At 40.3% G+C, this 20,833-nt stretch overlaps 1 protein-coding gene across 2 annotated transcripts in view; it reads right to left on the bottom strand.

Moving 5' to 3' along the window:
- MYPT-75D (Myosin phosphatase targeting subunit 75D) overlaps positions 1-20,833 on the bottom strand; it is a 264,758-nt gene that overhangs the window by 165,623 nt on the left and 78,302 nt on the right. The window contains exon 1 of one of the 2 annotated variants that reach the window (XM_090378616.1): positions 6,465-6,547. The exons of the other annotated variant lie outside the window; for it this stretch is intronic. The gene's annotated coding sequence lies outside the window, so the exon portion shown is untranslated. Of the gene's footprint in view, positions 1-6,464; positions 6,548-20,833 lie in introns of those variants that run through there. 2 annotated transcript variants of the gene reach the window in all.

Here is a 20,833-nt window from a genome sequence, read left to right as displayed (position 1 = left end):
GAGTGTTGACAACATATGAGATTTAATTCTCATTTTTATCATGCACGAAGACGATTTTTTATGCATTACACATTCAACGGTACCCAACTGCGACTCTCCTTTAAGATTCACATCAGACGTGAACTCCCAACTCCTACAAATCTCCATGCCTTTACTACAATTATTTCCTGTTCTGATTTGGCATGCAAACACGTAGGTTATCCAACCAGCATCCATTCGCTATTTTACTATCTGTCCTACTCCTATTATACGAACCACTTTGCTCCAGAATATTTTGTCATCGATAACTGTCCTTTCTTCTGGTATCTGTATCAATGAATTTCCTCCAACTTCCCCCATAAACCAATCCATGGTGTCAGAACAGCACACGTTCCAGCTGCATCAGAGTGTGATGTAGATGGACCGTGTACCAGTATGTTAAAAAAATATCTAGTTTGGAATGGAGCGCATAAAGAGCAAAAGAACTGGTTTCAGAATAGTTTCAGCATGATAGTTTGCTGTCAATGTAACAACAATTAGAAGTGAACAACTATTGTAACTAATGGCTTCCCATACTGGACAAGTGGATCTGGGTGGTGGCCCAGTATGTTGCTCCCTGATACATGTTGGGTCACCTCTTTCAGTAGCGTTTCTAGACGAATATACGATCGTCAATGGATCCCAACAAAAGTGTGATTCGTCATGAAAGACGGCACGATACTATTCTTGTTCCCAAGCAGCTTTCTCTCCCCTCCGTGCACTAACTGCAGACGACGCGACGGACGGCAAAATGCAGGCTCCCACTTCTCGTAATCGTCTGTTTATCGTGTTCACAGATGTAGTCGACGAATGCGTTGTGCTTCCCATTTTAAAGTTCTAATACCACCCGAGCCCTGGCCGATTACCCTCAGGGCACAATCATTTGTGCATAATGATACATGTGAACGGTGATTTTCCGTGTTGACAATCCAGCTTCTGCCAACCCAGTGATCCGACCCCTTTCGAAGTTCGTCGCCTTCTGCTTATTAAAAGGCACTGCCACTTTTAAACAGTCATTCCCTCACTGTTTTGTTTACCTGGTAATGTTTGCACATATTTTCCACAGCACCCGATTTCTGTCAGGGAAATGCATAGACAAGTTAATGGCTTCTACTTGCTTCATATGATTTCCGGTTCGACCATATTTCTTGAATGAACTGACTCCGGCCATACATTTTTTTTAAAACGCATTTAATGTTGACGGTTTTACTTCTTTGAGCGATAAAGCTATGATTCCGATACAGTCCACAATTGAAAAATTGTTTCCATGCCTCCATCAACACTTTAATGTGATGTATATCCGTGTCCTTCAATCATTTTTGAAATTCCTCTGCATACTTCTCGGCAGCTTCATTATCAGCCAATGCACTTTCCCCTTTAATTCTTATGTTATGTAATGAGAAGCGGTTTTTAAATTGCTCAAACCAACCTTTACCGGCTACAAAGCTTCGGGTTAACAGAAGATCTTCCATTTTCTTTTAAATGGTTAAGTTTTTAGTGCGCGTTTAAGTACATTGCCCTATAATGGGATCCATGTCCCCCTTACTATTTAATATATATGCAGAAGCATTGATGAAAGAATACAAAGAAGAGCAAAAAGGTGTAAAAGTAGGAGGGGAGAAGATAGACTTGAAGATGACTAGGTTTTTATTACTAATAATGAGGAGGAATTACAGCTCCTTGGATATCTTGAACAGTAAAGTAAAAGAGTACAATATGATGATTAACAGCAAGAAAACAAAGATGTTAATTTCAAAGTGGCCAGAAAGAAGAATCAATGTAATTTAGATGGAATAAAATTGGAACAGGTGGACAGATACTTGGGAAGCATAATGACAGAAAATGGGAAAAGCCTGGAGGAAATAAAAACAAGGAATGGTAAAGAGACATTTAGTAATAGAAAAACTATTGAGAAGTTTCAAAAAGGAATTAAGAAGGCAAATGGCGAAAACATTAATATGGACTGTTGTACTTTATGATTCAGAGACATGGACACTGGGAAGAGAGGAGATCAGACGGCTAGAAGATTTCGAGATGTGGGTGTGGGGAAGAATGGAAAGGGTGAAATGGGTGGACAGAGTGAGTAATGAGGAAGTTTTGAGGAAAGTAGGAGAAGAGAGAACGTTAGTAAAAGAACTAAGACAAAACTTTATAGAACATGTTTTGAGAAGATAAAGCATGGCGAGGAAAGTGATAGAAGGAAAAATGTGTGGGAAGAGTGATGGATTGGATGAGAAGAGGAAATTAAGCAGGAATAAAAAGGAAAGCACAAGATAGAGAAAAATGGCGTCAGTGGTGCCCTGAACCTGCCTTGGGCAGAGAACTTGAAGATAATGGGATCCGTTTTCTACTGCTATCGTAAATCGAAATACTGAGTGCTTTTTCCATTTTTTCAATTATTGGCGCTCGGGGACAAGCTTTCATATTTGAGGAAATGAAAGATTCTGCAGCAACAGCAATTCTAATTTTCTGTTCATTTTTCTTTATGGTTCGGATTGTTGCTTCATTTAAATTTAAACTTTTTGCAACGTATGATACCTTTACACCCTTTTTAAGACTATCCAAAATTTTGTATCTTTGATTCTAGAGAAATAGTTTCTTTTGAGCGGGTGTTTTTTTTTTTTTTTTAACTTTCTTAAAGCATAATTTAGGGGTGGAATTTAATTCACAACAAAGAAATTATTCCAATACGGTTCTTAAGAACAAAGTTCGGTAATACTTCCAAGGAAAAATTTATAAACGATCAAATAAAAAACAAAATAACCTTACAAAAACCTTAAGTCACGAAGTGCACTCTTAGGAAGTCAAATTTTTATGGTCTCAAACAAGCACAAGTTCAATAACACAGAACCCAAGAAGATTTTCCAACAAAAATACGGGGATTTTCCAATAACTTTTTTAGCGTTTTTCCCGCACCAAAGCTCAATTGTGTTGTGCGAGGATTGCCGCAATTGATCAATCGTATTAGAGCGAAACCATGTTGTAGAAGTAACGTTGTAAGATATAAAATCTTACAAGTAAAATATTTTATACACAGGAGAGATTAATTAAAAGTAAAGCTTCTGATATAACATATGGGGCGGCGAAACCTTACCAGTCACAAATATTATTTAAGATAATGGGTCACTCGCTGGGATTAAATTAGACAAGGTTACAAGAAGGGAGGGGTAAACAAAGAAAAGACTAGTAGTAGATGGGGTGCGCTTCAGCTCCGAGCACATGGGAATAAACAAAAACAACGGGAACAGGTGGCAGCGGATGTTGGCGAGTAAAAAAAAAAAAAAAAAAGTAAAGTGCAGCCATATCAACTCACTGCAGGATGGAAGCCTCCTGAACATTTCATGCTGAGGGAAATGGACCATAATCTGCCACGCTGGTCCAGTGCGGGTTGGCAGATCGACCGTATTCAGCAGTCAGGGGCTGAACCCCGGTCTACTCAAAGAGCGTATGCTACTGCATTCCCGCTCCTGACCATTCGGCTACGGAGGCGTATGTCTGAATAATTATGGCTCTGAAAGAATAATACAGCAGAGGACTGAGTTCGTCGGGACATTCCTTTGATCGGTAACATCTGGAGACGAGACGGGAAGTGCTCCGATTAGAATTAAGACTGGCGTCTGGCTGTCGGTGATAGCAAGTTTTGGGATCTTATGAAGAAAAGGTGTTAAGTGAAACAGAAAAGTGGCGGCACACTTCAGAAGGGTGGACCGCCTGGGAAATTTACTAATTTATTTAAATAAGAATTGGATCGCGCACTGTAGAGACAGCTTGGGAAAAGAAAAATGGGAGAACAGGACAGAGTGATAGGTTTGAAAAAATGAGAAGATTGACTAAGACCCAGAACTAAGGGCGGGGAGAAGAGACAGAGTTGAGGTTTTTGTCGGTGCTAGAAAATATGAGTTAGTCGGAGACAAAGTTGAGATATTTGTCGGTGTCGGTAAATATGAGTTAGGAGAGACACAAGGTTGAGTTTATGTTGAGTAGTAAGCACAGAGTTGAGTTTATGTTGAGTAGTAAGCACAGAGTTGAGTTTTTGACGGTGTTAATGAAAAAATGAGTTATGAAGGGAGACAATGTTGAGATATTCGTCGGTGTTAGTGAAAATGGTTTAGTCTGACAAAGTTATGATGGAGTAGTAAGTTGTGTAGGGTTAGATAAGTCCTGTCAGCCAGTTGAGAAAGATCTGACAAAATTAAGATGGTGTAGTGAAGGGTTAGATAAGTTTAAGTACAGTCAGCAAGTTAAGAAAAGTTAGATGAGTTTCATGATAGAAGAGAACAGTCGAGTAGTCCGTCATCGGAAGGCAAGAGTAGTGGCCCGTATGCAAATGAGTGAAGTGTATGGAGAAATAAGCCTAGTCCGTAATCGGAAAGTAGTGAAAGTGGCCAAGTGAAAATAAGTGGTGTAAGGAGAGAAATAACCCTAGCCCATCATCTGAAGGCAGTGATAAAGGCCAAGGAGAGAAATAACTCTAGTCCATCATCTGAAGGCAGTGATAAAGGCCAATGCGCAGATAAGCGAGCTGAGAAGGTAAAGTTGTAATCCCGAGTCTGCCAGAATAGCTGAACCGTAGGCTAAGTAGCAGTATCCTAAATTCCTAAGAGACTCAGTGATGCCCTATCCAGACGAGAACAGCAGCCCCCAATAAAGAACGAAAAGCCCTAAGATGAATGCCCTTGGCAAAAGATGATGCCATTCCCAGACAAGAAGCTGAAGACCCCAAAACGGAGAAGTCCGATTCGTAAAATTAAGTAAGTGACTAGTTATAAGGTATTCTCACTTACCTATAAAGGACTGTAGGAACTCTAATATCAGATTAGTAGAAGTTTAGAAAGATGTTAAGGGAAGGATGTACAAAAATATAAATATATATACATAAATATAGAGATAAGTCAGATATGGATTTTGATTAATGTATAATTAGACATATGTAGAAAGGCAAAGGAGAGAAATTTGATATTTGTTATTGTCTAACATATAAGTATGATAAATTTTGGAAGGGTAGAGAAATACAGAGTAAGAAATAGCCTACTGAATGTAGCTAACCCTTGGGACAAGCATATTTAGTCCAGAAATTGATGTCAAGTGTACGATTTGTCTTAGAGAAAGTTTGTAAAATTATATTCCCCAAGGCAAAAAAGGGGCTCTAAATAAATCAGAAGTTAAGGGTGAAATTCCTAAATCAATTTGTAAGGTAAGAAAGGGTGTTAACTAAACCTCTTAAGTATTCATTGTCCATGTGTGAAGAAAGAAGAAACTATAGCAGTTTTGTGTAAGATATTGATTATGTTGTGTAGAAAGAAATAACCCTTCTGGTATAAAACCAATGTACTTAATTGCATATATATCTGATGGGCAAAATTGAATAATATTAGTATGTGCCTGAGTTTTGATCACTTTATCATGTTGTGTGTGTGTGTGTGTATATATATATATGTGTGTAAATAAACTATGTTATGTTATACAGTAACGTGTGCTTTTGTCATTCTTGAACACTCAGCCTTTCCTAAGGGAATTTTACATAATTGAGAAGTTCCCTTGAATCTGGAATTCTCCTGTGAATCCAAAGTCAGATGTGTAAGTAGGGGTATAAGAAAAAAAGAGGTCTATATAAATATTAGGGAACAAAACAAAGAATATTTAAAATAAATATTAAATAAAATAAGAAGTAAAGACCTTTTTCATTTATTTCCCCCCCCCACAACGTGTTATACGGGGGTTGCTTGTACTTCCAATAAATAACTGGACACTTGTCAGTTTTACATTTACGTACGTCACTGCCACTCATTTCAATAGCGTATCGGTTTTCCTTTGGTCGCAATGACATCCTTGTCTCCGAACTTTTTGACCACCCTCTGTAATATGCCCGACTGACCAATTGCTATACAAAGGCAAAACCAAACTTGGTTTAATAAGCGGATTTAATAATAGAGTGAAAAGAATGCAGTGTGTAAAATCGTGTCTGCATGTTGGATGCATGTTCTTATTGGCTGTTTTGCGGAATGAAAAATAAAGTTTACAGCACCGCCCGAGATAGATTAACTCGGACATCTCTTGAAAGTCCTTTAGAAATTCCTGTAGACAAAAATAAATCCCAGTATGGGATAAATAGCGCTAGAGATCAGAATTCGCCAAAAAAGATTTAATTCTACGTGGCCGAGGAAATTGTAATAGGAGAAAAAGCTATTTGGGCAAATGTGAGAGCATTCTTTTAATGTACCGAATAGCAGTAAAGGGACCTATTAAAGACCGCGCGAGGTACAAAATGGGGGGGGAAAGAGGAACAGAAATACCAGGTTAAATAAAGAAAGGATTTTTATTAGGTAACTTTGCCACGAAGTAGGTCGTTAAATCCGAGCTGTTACACACGAAAAGACACACTAATAGCCACATTTAGAAAGGACCAAGTTGCTTATCTAAAAAGCAACCGAGTCTACTTTACATACCATTAATTAAAGGTGACGCTTCGCTCATAATCATGAACACGATACGACCCCCCAGTTTCGGCTGCTCCGCTTCTCAAGACGGCTTGGACACATTTAATTGCGAGCAGACGATCAACAGAGCGCGAACGTAACGCTACGGCGCAAGTTATTCAAGGGCAGAGAAATACAAAACACCCACACACGGGGAGGGCTGGATAACCTTCAACGCCGTGTGCATAATCAGAATACAAACACACGCACGTTTCATTTGGTGCTTTTCAAAAGTTCTGAATTTCATTAACGCAAAGTAAAAAAATGGCCGACTATGGTAATTTTTCGAATACGAAACTAACTTGAGCGCCATCGATAAATGGCATTGCATAATTAATTACGCATAATTTTTAACTTTCGATAATTTGCAAAACTCTCGGATTAACGCAGAATTCGCGACTTTTGTTTTCGGATATTCGACTTGGCCAGTTAATCCCCGGTTTGTCTTTGAAATCAATTTAAGCGAGTGCCAAAAACAAAGTCTATTAAAAGTTCGGATTTACCTAAATTAATAAGAGGCAATTGTTTAATTCAGAACCAATGACTGTACCACTCTTAATGAAGCTCTGCAACGAGTAAATCAGTGGCTGAATGAGCATAGAATGGTTGTCAATAAAACTAAGTGTGGACTGATGAGTTTTGCCAAAAAAAAAAAAAAACAAACCTTTCTTATTGCATCAACAACAAGGCGATCAAAAAAGTTAGTTCTGCCAAAAATGTGGATATTTTCATCAAAGAATCACTTTCCTTTGATGTCCATGTATCAAACATTGTGAGAGCAGCTGGCAAAAAACTAGGATTTCTTAAAAGAATCAACCGAGACTTCAATCAATTGACATTATTCATATATATTTACAAAATTTATGTTAGGCCAGCGCTAGAATATGCCTCTCCCAGATCTGGACCCCACATACAGCTTACCAAAAAACAAGGAACTGAAAATATCCAAAAAAGAGAAATACGTCTGTTTAAAAAGTGGATTACAATATAATGAGAAATCTTACCAAGAGTGGTGTGTACTCTTTGGACTTGAAACGCTCTTTAATCAGCTGGTAAATGGTACCATCAATTGTCCTCACCTCGTCTCACAAATTAACTTCAACGCACCGAAAACAGCTTTAAGAAACTAACCTATGAAATAACTAATTATGGATACTACAACAGGACTGCAAGATTAATTAACAAGGCAAACTTGAAGATATTTGATACCCCTGGACACTTCAAGAGACAACTGAAATCTCCAACCGCACCTCTAATCTGAGCCTTTAAACTGGTTTTTTTTTCTTCATTTATTACTTTTTCCGTTTTTTCCTAATGAAAATTGTATTCCAAACTGCTTTGAAGCTGTATAACCTTATTTTTGATGCTGCATACTAAGGCATGTTTGTTTGCTGTTTAAATAAATAAATAAATAAATAGATTGGATTCCGATATAAAGAAAAGCGGACAATTCACATCACAAAAGAATTTGGAATTCGAACTTAGACCTTTTTTCACCAGCGATTATAACCACCGCACTACCCCAACGAGGGCTTTAAAGGTCAAAGACGTTTTAAAAATATTTAACCCTTGGAAGAGCGTCAAATGAGGATTATTACATCCAGCTAGAATTGCACTACATCAAATACATTGGGATTTTCGTGGAAAGGAACTTGGCAGGAAGCCCACGTGCTCTTCATCCGCAGTGGCATCAACTCCCACCTGATCACCAGGATGTACGCGCTTAACGTCACTGCGACACTCAAATAGAAATTGTGAGGTCGTTCAACTGTAAGATGCTTCCAAAAGCATTTTACTTCCGAACAGCACGAAAGCAATCTGTAAGTAATGAGCTCACAGTTAAGCGGGTAGGGTGGGTAAAACAATATAGTGTAAATCAGCTGCCTCAATTAACCAACACAACCTACATTACCCGTGTCACCTGCAACTTGAACGTATTAAGTACAACCATTAACAAAACGTTGGGAGAATACTTCCGCATCTGCGATGACTCGTAGTAGTATCCGATCTCATACCGGGAGTGGAATACAAGAGAAGAATGGATTTAAGTGGCTTTAAACGACCTCAGAATTGCGCTGTATCGAAGAAGAATGGTTTCCTAGTGGATTCTCTTCTTCAAAGTATATTCTTCGAAGACTGATAATCCTCAACATTCAAAGATCTGTGAATTGTGTTATGCCCACCGTCTAGAGTCCGCGAGTATTTGTTTTACATTTTATTTGATCAAACATTCTCCAATAAACTCCCGAAAGAATTCCTCCCGACAGTGACTACGGTAAACCAAGTAGCAAATAAATGCACTGTGGACAGTTTATGACAGTTTTTCGAGTAAGAGGCTGTTCGGCTTTTATATTGCAAAAAAAAAAAAAAAAAAAAAAAATGATGGGGCGGTCACAATTCAATGGTTACTGAGTGTATATCCCTGTACAATCCTCCTTCTGGACTTCCCCAACCGCATCGAGCGCTATTCTTGCTCCTTTTCGCTTGGGGGAGGCCTTACACTCTGCCATCTCCCGCTATCTTCGACTTTCCTATCTCTTCTCTGCTCTTTCCTCGGCTCCTCCCCATTCTCGCTCCTGCAAGAGTGTGGATGGCCCGTCAGATGTCTATCTACGTCCTGGCCTAGCTCCTCGATGCCAGAGGGACGGTAGCTTCTTCCTGGTGATCGAGCCTCCCAGTAACGGAGAGGCCAGTCAAAACGCACTACTCACAATCCACATCGACTGGCTTTGCAATGTTGTGCAGCATCACAGTACTTAACGCGAATTTGTGGGAACCACAGGAACAGCATAACAATAATACTATGTCACTGACACAACCACCAGCACCTGCCATTAGGCCTTCCTAGCCATGCTCCCTTGCATGGTCCTTTGCCTCCACTCCCCGGGCGGGAGGTGACTTCCGTCTCCTCCCTCTTTCGCCGCCAATCTTTTCCTTCTGGTGGGGCATGGGCCTGTTCCAGTGATTTGGGGGGTCGTCTTCTCTATGGACCCCGTACCTCTGTCTTTCCCCCAGCCTTCACTCTCCCCACCCTTCTCTAACTTACAACTACTAGTGTTAGAATCATCTCTAAATTGCTTGAGCTCTACACCCAAAAACTTAACATCAAATCGCACAACTAGTACTCCTTTTGGTTGGCCCCTATCTATGGCGCTTTTCTGTTTTTTTTTTTTTTTTTTTTTATAGGTCCTAGCCACTGAAATATCAGAAAATTAAGTGGCAGGACCTGCCAGAGTAAATAACTCTAACACTGGTGTACGCCTCCACCGGGAGGAGTGGAGCAACGTTGGGTCCCATTAAGGGCCCAGCGGTTAAATGACCAGAGGAACAACGGTACACGACACTACACATGTGTACAGAATCCATACACCTTTAAACCACTGTCGTTGACAGTGTTATGTTTCACACCCACAATGTATACTACGTGGAGATGTGGCAAACCCCTGGTGTCGTTTGACACTAAACACCCTCTACACTATGTATATCCCTGTACAACTCAACTATGTTTTTGAAGAATCGATAGGTCCAATCGAAGTGCTTTATTGGAAATTCAACTTGGATAGTCACATACGATTTTGAAACAGAAGTATTGTTCAACTGTAAAGATACTTACAGAATGGGAATGTCATGATGGATTTGTCAAGAATACACCGGTATGGATCAGTTGGTAAGTGTAACCAAACAAAACCCTCATGGGTTGCACCACAGTTGGTAAGACCGCTATCCTCCCCACATCGGGTGGAAAAGACTAGAGTTCGGATCCCGTCGATGACGAGAGTAATTTTTAAGGTCTTTTTCACAACGTGGCTGAGTTAGTTGGGCTCATGGGCAGCATGGTTTTTTTTTCTCATGGAAACTGATTTTTCGTCCAACAAACAGAAATCGACCTCAGAACACGCAATTTACTGACAATATACACAGAGCAATATGGCCTTAGTCGCTGATGCTCCTAAAACTCAAGAACAACAACCAAACAAACGCGGTTCTGCATATGAAGATAGTGTTGCCACCGGTGTGGTTTGTAAGAAATGCGTTTGGCAGTCTTACTTGATAACAGTCCAAAATAGTTCTCACAGGGTACTTTTTCATTTTCTATCCGATCCACCTCTTGGAGTGACCTTGAAAACAAATACGAGTCTACTTACGCTCTTCTGAATGGCTATTTCGAGAAAGTGGCGGAAATCCGGCGTGAGAAATCACTCGAAGAAGGAGTTGAGTTCAAAAACGCTACTCAGTTATTTCTGTATCAGTGCTCTTCCATCCCACCCTACCATGACGTTCTTTGAAGCTCGCTTTCAAGTAGCAAAATTTCTCATTTCCTGTTCTTGCCAATGCCCTCGTAAAAGAATCGGTAATTAGCGATTCGGTACAGTTTTGTACCAAGAATAAATGATGTTAATTATCTCAGAGCGCGAGTCTCCTATCCAAACAAATAATTAAAAAAAATATATATCCTCCCCTCTTTCAAGCCGCTCGTGAGGCAAAAAGAAAAAAGTTCCAAGGCCCTTTAAAAGGGGGGGGGGTCCTAATTAGACGCAAGAAACAAAAATACACACGTTCAAGACACGCCTGGTGACTTTTATCCATATAAGCCTCTTCGAAGGTAAGCAGACATTAAAAATAAATCGAGAGCGCAGACTTCATTCTGACAGATTTGTTGACAACCGCCAAACCAGTTTCTTAACAGGAAGCGGCTAAGAGATTCCACATCCCACGACCTGACGATACGCGCGAGGTTGGGGGTCTGCGGACGGCGTTCTTTTCTGTTGCTAATACAGCAAAGTCGGATTTAGAGTCCTTTTTCCAAATTCACAGGTTCGTGGCGCGTATATATTAGTGATGGGCATAATCCGCTATTTCAATAATCGAATGATTTTCACAATCGATTACTAAAATAGCCGATTACGAAAAAAATAAATTTTTTTTTACAATTTTAATGAAATTTGGGAGGCTCGATAAATGGTCCCAAAAGGCCCAAACAAAAATCTCATGAAAATTCCACTAGGAGTCCAGTTATTGCGCGCAGACGGACGAGCGGACAAAGAAATAATAATTGTTAAATTTCTATTAATTAGATTCTAATGAAATTTGTGAAGTCACGACAAATCCTTAAAAAAAAAAAAAACACAACTACTCCTGTACCATCCAGACCAAGACAGTCGATTATCTTGGTAATGGTATAGACTACTGCGATTTTAACCTCTAATAGTGACGTAGCCCAGTGGTCAGGAACGAGAGTGCATAGCACGCGTTCCTTGAATGGACCGGGGTTCAAGCCCGTGACTACTAAATACGATAAATATTTGTATTGACGATTTATTGTGAACTCTACTGACTTGGTTGTCGTGCCGGAGTATAAACAGAAAATTTATTTTCAAATCGCAATAATCTCGTTAGCAAAAAAACACACAACAATAGATAATTCTACTTTTCTGCATAACTTGGGAGACGATTCAAAAGAGAGACCACAAAACGATCTGCTGGCGATAACTCCATAATAATACTTATTCTCAAAAGTCTTTCTGTCACTATTACCAAATTGGGCTGGAAAAATCATGCCACATTTACCCTACATTCCGGATCTGGCACCTTATGCTTCTAGAGATGAATATGCAATGGAACAATCCGGAATCCAGCTTGGATTTTTATTTCGATTTATTATTATTATTTTTTTTTTAAGAAATGAAATTCATCTTAGGTCTCATCGCTGGTTGGATTATCGTCTTCGCATCGAGGAAATTCAGGTTATACGGCATCTGTAAACTGCGTGTTCAAGGGAAGTTCTGAAACCATGACGCGTCGTTCAAACTGCGTATACTCTACGGTCGGTTTCTTTTTTGCGGGATGAAAACGGAATTTACGGAAAGGGGAAAAAAGCGCGCACCGTCGACAGACAGGTCACGTGTGAAAACAAAGTTCATAAACGTTCCTACGACACGTGTCTGTCGCAATGCGAGACAGATTACCGAACTCAGTCTCCTTCTGCATCCATCAAGCAGCAACATTATTACCTGCCGGTCAGTGTTTTCGAGCTTGTAGCCAATTTCCGGAAAGCTCGGAGCGATGCCAGCGCGCAGTTTTGACGTGCCGCTGCAAGGCAAAGTAATTTAAACAATTTTCCCGAGGGGAAGTCTCCTGTTAAGGCCAATTCATAGAGTTCGGCCTTCACACGAGGGGATTGAGATTACTTCTATATTTGTCTTCGCGACAATTCCCAGCAACGCGTCACTCAGAAGGTATTACAAGTGAAGATTGGATGACGCCGAAAGATTAAGGTTAGTTTATCCACCTCGCGAAGGATAATCACTTTTGTGAACAACATAACGCGTGTCAGTTCCCTTTACCTCACTATTAAGCTTCCGCTGTGACACGTTTCCCGCCAATGAACATTAGAGGGCAGCACCACTGCACTAACTCCCCGTGTGGTGGCGAAAGATCGCACACCGATTGAAGGACTCATAAATATTGACAATTCTGTTTTGTTCTTTGGACATCTTTGGTTGCCTCGGTTTGTTTACTTGTGCAGTGATTAACTGACACGTTTCCTGCATTTGTCATCTGTCTAAGACATCGAAACTTTGCCTGTACATGTACAGGCAAAGTTTCGATGCAATGACTCCTGTAAGATCCGAGAAGACAGCGAGCAAACTTGCATCTTTTATACACTGGTTTGAAAAAAGTTAAGATGAGCACTATTACATTTCGTAAATTAAGTCGTGCACGAGACCAACATGCGCGCTTAGTTATGCTACAGTGTCTTATTGATAATTTATCTGCTTTCAGAGATAGTGTAATTTGGCTAGGGGCACCAGGGGTCCCCAATTCCGCCACTGGTACTCTGTGACGTGTATAGAACTCTTTAGAGGCCAGATAGTGTGAGTTAGTGAATGTTTGTGAAGGGCTGAGTTGTGCCTAGGGACCTTGGAGGCCACAAACCCCTAGTTAGCGTCCTTCGCCACGAGGAGGCTGGCCGGGTCAGTAGGAAGAAAGACTCCCTGTGAAGCTCAGGCAACCCTAGGGTTGCCTGAGTTTCACAGGGAGGACCCAAAAAAAAATAAAAATAAATAAAAATAAGGGTTAAAAATAGAAGTGCAAAAAGAGGTAACAGTTGGGGACCCCTGAAACTGGATGCCCATCCTGCTCAAGGGGGAGGGGTGTATTAAAAGAGGGGTAGATTGGTCCACCAGGCGAGAAAGGAGGCTGAGAAGGGGAGGTGTTCCAACTAAGGAGAGGAAAGTTATAAGGAAAGGAATCCCAAGAGTAAAGGGGAGGGAATAGCAAGAGGTGGATGCAGGTGGAAACCTCCACCCAGAGAGAAATGGTAGTAGAGTGGAGAGGGGTGTACTGAGGGAAGCCATCTCCCCCAGGGGAAGGGGAGTAAAGGTCATGAGTAAAATCCATAAGGTCACCACGTGGCCGCTGAGAACCCATATCATGATGGAAGACGTCTGCAGCATTTCAAACACATGGGGAAACTAACGTCCTAGTCATGAAGATACATGGCCAAGAGGGAAGTTTTTTTTTTTTTTTTTGGTAGTTGTTGGCGCATCGGCTTCTGTGGCCATAGTGCACCTCCCCAAGTTTTTGCAGTACTTTGATCCAAGCCCGAGGCGGGATTCGAACCTTGGGGTTGCCAGGCAGGCACTTTACCCACCTGGCTAGCCCGGTCGGCAAGAGGGAAGTGAAACTCCTGGCCATGGCTTGCAGAATATACTGGTCCTATATGGTCCACTATGTGCAATAAAACGGCCTATCTTTGAGATATACGGAGACGAAATCCATTGTCGGAGGATCAGATATTGGGTGCTGTGGGAGAGCAATTTATTTTTCTACCCCTCCTCCCCCATAACCTCGCATAAACTGCAGTAGTGCTCTACTTTCAACACCACCGCAGGAATACTTCATTACACTACGAGTGCTTTCTGAATGTTGTTGGTTTGTCAGGATTAACCATCAACCGCCCCCCCCCCCCAATGAAGACTACTATATCTTATACTCATTTTCAGGTACACAAGTTAATTTGCATATTTCATAAATTCACACACGGTACTGCTCTCTCCTAACATGATGTATTTCCATACCATTGACTGGAATCAGTTATTTCGATACTACAACTTTTGTCAATCAGTGCGTACAAAATAAGAGAAAGCGTGGAGTTCTTTCCCACGAGCCCTTACCCATGACTGGTGGGAACGGGTAAGATGAAGAAAGTATAAGACAGGCCACCAAGTTCAAACCAATTTATAAAACCTTTCATAAATTGGTCAAAGAAAGATCCATTTCCAACCCGGATTATGCGAAGCGAGTTGAGCAATCTCGTATTTGGTTGTCGTGTGCCTATATGAAAGCCACTTTCTCTCTGTAAAAGAACCGAAAAATTTAACTGGAGTGGTGCTGCCAACGGCAAGACTAGATTTGTGGAACAAAGAAAAAATATCATGTAGTATGACGAGTCTCAATTTGCACTTTTTTTTCTTTTTTTTTTTTTTTTTTGCAGAAAAGGTAGGGTGAAAGCGTGGCGTGAACCTCATGAAGGTTCATGCATCCATTGTCAAGAGTTTGGGGAATCGCTCATACCATTAGAAGGCTGTGTTACCTCCGATGAATAGCTTTCTGTCGATTCGAACAAACTTCACCTTGCAATGCTCAACTTTTACCTGGATTGAGAGATTCCTTCAAGACGACATCGCAAATAGCCATCGTGCAAAAATTGTATCTGAATAGTTCGAGGAACGTTCCCAAGATTTCCAACATCTACACTAGCCACCTGATTCTCCACATCTAAATCACCGAGAATGTTGGAAGCGATAATTCTCTATAGAGTATAATACAGCAACTGACAAATATCCCGGTGGCGGTCTGGTGGTATCTGGAGCTAGACCCCTTCAGAAACTTAGCGGAATCCATGCCATATGTGTATGTGGCTGTAACTGGGTCAAAAGGTGGTCCTATTAGATACTGAATAAAGGTTTCTAATTTTTTGGCCAGTGAGTGTAGAAAAAGTGAATCACAAAAATAACAAGTAAAAAAATACATGTACTTGTATATTCTAGCGTATAGAGATGAATGGTCTATAGAAGCAGACAAGAATTAAAAAGGGAATAAAATTATAATTTTCAAGCGGAGCCCTGAGGGGTGAGAGGACTAATGCTCCACAACCGTGAAAGACGAACGGAAGTCATAACGGCGTTAAAAGGCAACAGAGGGAGAGGAGAGGAGAGGAGATGAGAAGGCGTATTTTTCCCCATCCCGTATTATCTGACCCATGGCAGCAGTTAGAAGCTAGTGCGCACGCACGTACAACACACAGATAAGAGAAAAAGGCTGACTTCTTTAATATTTCATAATTAGATTCGGTCAGCGGACTACTGGTGCTCTGGAACAGCGCCCTCGCCCGACTCAACGCGATTGTTGTGGTAATCGCGTTGACGGTTGGTGTCATTAGGCTAACTGAGGAGGAGAGACCCACGCGGGGGTTGGGGAGGGGGGAGATGCTTCACTGAGCAGAATGAGTGCTCCTTTGTGTCCGTAGCTTCATTTAATATCGCCGTAAATTGCAGATCCCCAATCGTGTCAATTCTCAAAAAACCGTTTTACTGTAATTACAGTAATCTCTGCTTAAAGCGCCCTCTGGAGAACATGGCAATTTTCTATTTTCATTGTTAACTCGCATAAAAAAAAAATCTGCAAAAGAACAACATTTGTCATTATTTTTCCTATTGCCAGGTACATTCAAAACACTGTCAGAAATACTCCAACTGTACATCCGCGACTTTCCAGGTGGAGGGTCGCTTTGTTTTTATTTTATACATTTGAAAGGTTCTACAGTTGCTTTATTTACTATATAAATTAAAATTTAATTATTAAAAGTTTATCGTAGAAAATAGAAACCGCTTAGCGTAAAGTACAACACCAGTGGATGGCTAGACACTGACGGATTTTAATACACATGCTAAAGAAAGATGAAACTTTCATTCGTGACGTTTATAATAGCCTGAAAATATATTTTAAAATAATTGTGGGGTAGTTTAAAATAATGGCAGTACTTTATAAACAAGCGTCCTGCCACCAGGGATGCATCTCTCATCCTGGCCAACTTAATCGATTAACTTTAAGGTTAGTTCAAAAGAATTACAACAGACACTTGCTAAAGAAACACCGCAAAGTTATATAAAAACAATAACAGCCAATTTAATAAGAAAAATAAAAACCTAGTCCATTAAATGAATGCGGGCAGCACTACGATTTAATGTTCTTTCAAAATTACTTGAAGTAACTGATCCTTCTTCGTTATTAAGTGAAGTTGGATTTTCATTCTGTCCAAATCGCAAGAAACAGTTAAACAAGTTTAGAACTAATTACAGTCACTTTAATATAATTAATGATATGCTATAATTAAGCTTAACTGTACTGAAATATTCTAAAAGTTTCATGAGTGTGGAAAACATTTTTAAAAATCATTCTAATTTTGGGTGATTCAATGATGCATATCTCCATTAAATATAGCATTGCCTTTGTCGATGAATATGTGGTGTTTTATAGTTTTTAATGGCCACATTAATTTTTGCTTATCTACCTTGGCGTTTTAACTGAAGCACAATATTGTATGTTTTTACACTTTCATAATGTTTTCATAATGAAATCCCAGAAATTCTCTTCGTTGTCTAAAGTTTTGTGTTAATATACGAGGTGTGGCAATAAATTTCCCGGACAGGAGGTACAATAAAAAGAACACAAAGTGAAGGGGTTCAAAAATGGTTTTATTTTTATTAAAAGTAACCACCGCCTGATTGAATGCACTAATTATACCGTTCTAAAACTTTCTGAAAAGAGTCAACGAATGCGTCCAAATGGAAGATGTTCAGTTCGGTGGTTACATTTTTATTTATGTCCTCAACATCCTTAAGTCTCTTTCCTCTGAGGGCAGTTTTCATCTGGGGAAAGACGAGGAAGTCCGCTGGTGCTAGACCGAAAGAGTGGGGTGGTTGATTGATCTGTATAATGCTATGTTTCGTAAAAAGTGTCTTCATAACAAGTGTAGAATGGGCGGGGACACTGTCGTGCAACAAGAATTGCCAGCTGCCTTTCTCTCGAAATGGTGGCCTTACCCGGAAAATATGCTTCAATAGTCTTTGAAACACCTGCATGTAGAACCCCAGCACTGACTATCTCTCCCCTTCAGGTATAAATTGCTTGTCAATCACTCTTTGTTGAAAAAGATGATCAGCATCGTCTTGATCCTGGACTTCTGTAAACGAAACGTTTTGGGCCTTGGTGATGAAGTCCACTGCATCCTCTGATACATCGTCTCTGGGTCATACTGAAACACCCAACACTTATCTCCAGTGACAATATAGTCGAGGAAATTAGGACTGTCAAAGTGTCACGATGACACTCTTCGTTGCTTCAGTGTGGCTATGCGGCACAAATTTTGCACAGACCTTTTCCCTAAATCTTCATGAAGAATTTGACGACTCGTCTTCTTATTCATATCCAACTCATCAGCCGTCATTCTGAGGGTCAAACGACGATCTCTTGCCATAATTTTCCGAACTTTTGCAACTCTGTCCTCATTTCGCGCACTTGACGGACGCCCACTTCTTGGGTCATCGCAAACATCCTCATGTCTGTCTTTGAACTGCTTATACCATTCGAACACACTGATACGACCTAAACACCACCAGAAAGTTTTTAACGTTTCATACGTTTCTGTTGCACTCTGTTCCAGTTTAAAGAAAAATTTGATAATCATTCGTTGGTTAACTGCAACATCGTGACAAGGAACTTTACATGTGCACAACACAATGGTTAAACTGCATTTGGATATTGTATTCGGGTTTAGAGACCGCGCCTAAGGGAATACCCATTTTGACCAATTCGCGAAAAAAAAAAATCAACTTTTAATCTTAATTCTACGGCGAAAGTCATCATTCCGAGTTATCAACGCACTGCACGTGAGGCTTCAGGTGGATAATGATCAATACTATTTGCATCATCCAGTCAAACTGGTATTTTAAAATTATCTAATCTACAGAACAGCGCAAAATATCGACAAGAACCGGAATTGAAAAAGAGATTATCTGCTCTTGTCATAAGCATGGATGACTAATGAAAGTTAGCACTGTTCAAAAGTGTTTTATTCGCATTCATAAAACAAAAATATAGATACAATCCACGTTTGTAACATTTTAATTTGATACCAACGTTTCAGGGGATTTAATTTTCATCATCAGAGCAGCGGAAGAACGGTAACTGTTTTATACATACAGTCAATACTCTATTGACTAATCAGATTTTAAGGTATAGAACCTACTTTGGACTGTAATATAGCGCGCGGTTTTCCTCCAGCTTGGGGCAGGGCATTATCGTCCATTAGAAAAGACTGGAGGCGCTAAGAAGCTTGACAGAGTTCCACGGATTAAGTCATTCACATAAACTTTCGCAGCTATTGGGAGGGGGAAAGAGTACAAATCTGCCATTTCGTGATCGAACAAAGATAAGATCCAGTTCCCGATACTGACGTTAACTGCAACTCCAGTATTTTGTAGGTTAATATTATGTGTGTTTATCAGCTTTATTGCTCTGTGCAAGGTAGAGAACCTCCTACAACAAGTCCTTGGCCTCAACACTTTCAAAGTGTAGGCGTTTGTGGCTGGCCTTCTTAGTTCGTGGAACCTACGCTTCGAAAGCAGCTTACAGATTTAGATGATAATGTTACCTAGTTTAAGCTGAAAGAGTACATCCTCTTCGTCTTTCTAACGTCTGAGTGTAAGCACAACGAACACGATAATCTTCCTTGTCAGTACAGTGGTCGCCCACTGGTTTGGAGAAATGTGGGTTCGAATCCCATCGACGATTGTAGTAACTCTTAAATACCTTTTGAAAAAAGTAGACTGTATTTAGGACGCTTTAGCAATGACCATGCGGTGGAGAGCTGTTTACCTGAGTAAAGCTACTGTACTTATCCCAAGGAACGACAAGATTTGAAGTGGTTGAGTAATCACGCTATTCATTGCAGAACAGGCCATCGCCATCACAGAAGGCCCAAAGCATCACCTCGTTTTACATCCTCACTGCTCTTTCCCATTCTGTGTAAAAAAATTAAGAGTTCGATTCCTTACCTCTGGGTGACCAGGTGAGCCTAAAAAGATCGAATGCGCTCTCGCTCTCTCTCTGGAATACAGACAATTTACGTGAAAAAAAGGAAGGACGTTATAACACAGTTTTAACAAAAAGGTAGGTCCCAAAGTCAATCATGCACCCAGGACCCATAAACTACTGCATGGTCTTGTGATTGTTTACTGTTTTTGAAAGTTAGATAATTTGCTGGCGCAGTTATACAATGTCTATAACGCAAAATAAAAAAAATAAACTTTCATTCACATGTCTTCAATCAACATTGAATACCTTTATCCTCAATATTTTCTTTCATTAGGAGGTTTGGGACAGGGAGGAAGTAATTCTCATTTTTGCTGACTAACTCCAAATTGAATTACACCAAAACTAGCCAGTTTTCATGCAAGTCCATTAGAAATCAGTGCGATGCCATCAAAGCATCCCACACACAAATCTAATCAAGGAACTCAACACCGCTCACACATATCAGTTGTGTGGGATGGGTGCTTGTCCACACGCCCTGTGATGGAATACGTCCACTGTTAAATGGAACACGTACGCAGGGTGTGTTTCAGACAACCCGAAGGAAAAGTAGAAGACATTTCCTTTTACATTACACAATGCGCAACACCCCATTTCACAAGCAATCACTTTTTTGCTTTGCTCCCTTCCCCTACCCAACACGCACCGGGAAAGAAAACGAAGGAGGAACGAACTACATCCACCCTTAAGAAACATGGGCGGAAACTTTGTCGCTACTGTTATTGACCTCGTCCAAGGACAAGGTTCTGAGACACTCAACGCCAAAAAATTAAGGTGGAATTCTGAAACCAACCTAACCCTGCGATGTCAAGGCCACATACGTGCAAGGCAAACGAGAAAGAGTTTAGGGAAACCCCACTGTAACAATGAAATGGTGCGAGAGAAAAACTAAATGTTCGGTGGCGCAGAAGGCCAACAATTTATGGCAGCGGTTCTTGTCTCTTAACTAGATTTCTTGGGAATATTATTCTTTCTTGAAGTATCACAATAAGACCAAAAAGAGAAATGAATTTAATGCCACCACCATCACTGACGTTGATTAAGCCAAGGTTTCTAGATTAACTTGGTCTAGGAATCACAGGTGCCATTCTGAAAAATTTACTTAAAAAGCTTTCCACTCGAACAGCTTCACGGGAGTTTTATGAAGGAACAGTTTAAATTTACATGTACACCGATGAGCC

The sequence above is a fragment of the Mastigoproctus giganteus genome, chromosome 7 (assembly GCF_048544385.1).
Source record: "Mastigoproctus giganteus isolate SK-2022 chromosome 7, ASM4854438v1, whole genome shotgun sequence".
Classification (NCBI taxonomy): domain Eukaryota; kingdom Metazoa; phylum Arthropoda; class Arachnida; order Uropygi; family Thelyphonidae; genus Mastigoproctus; species Mastigoproctus giganteus.
The sequence above is the reverse complement of the archived record's forward strand: the minus strand, read 5'-3'. Positions and strand labels throughout refer to the sequence as shown.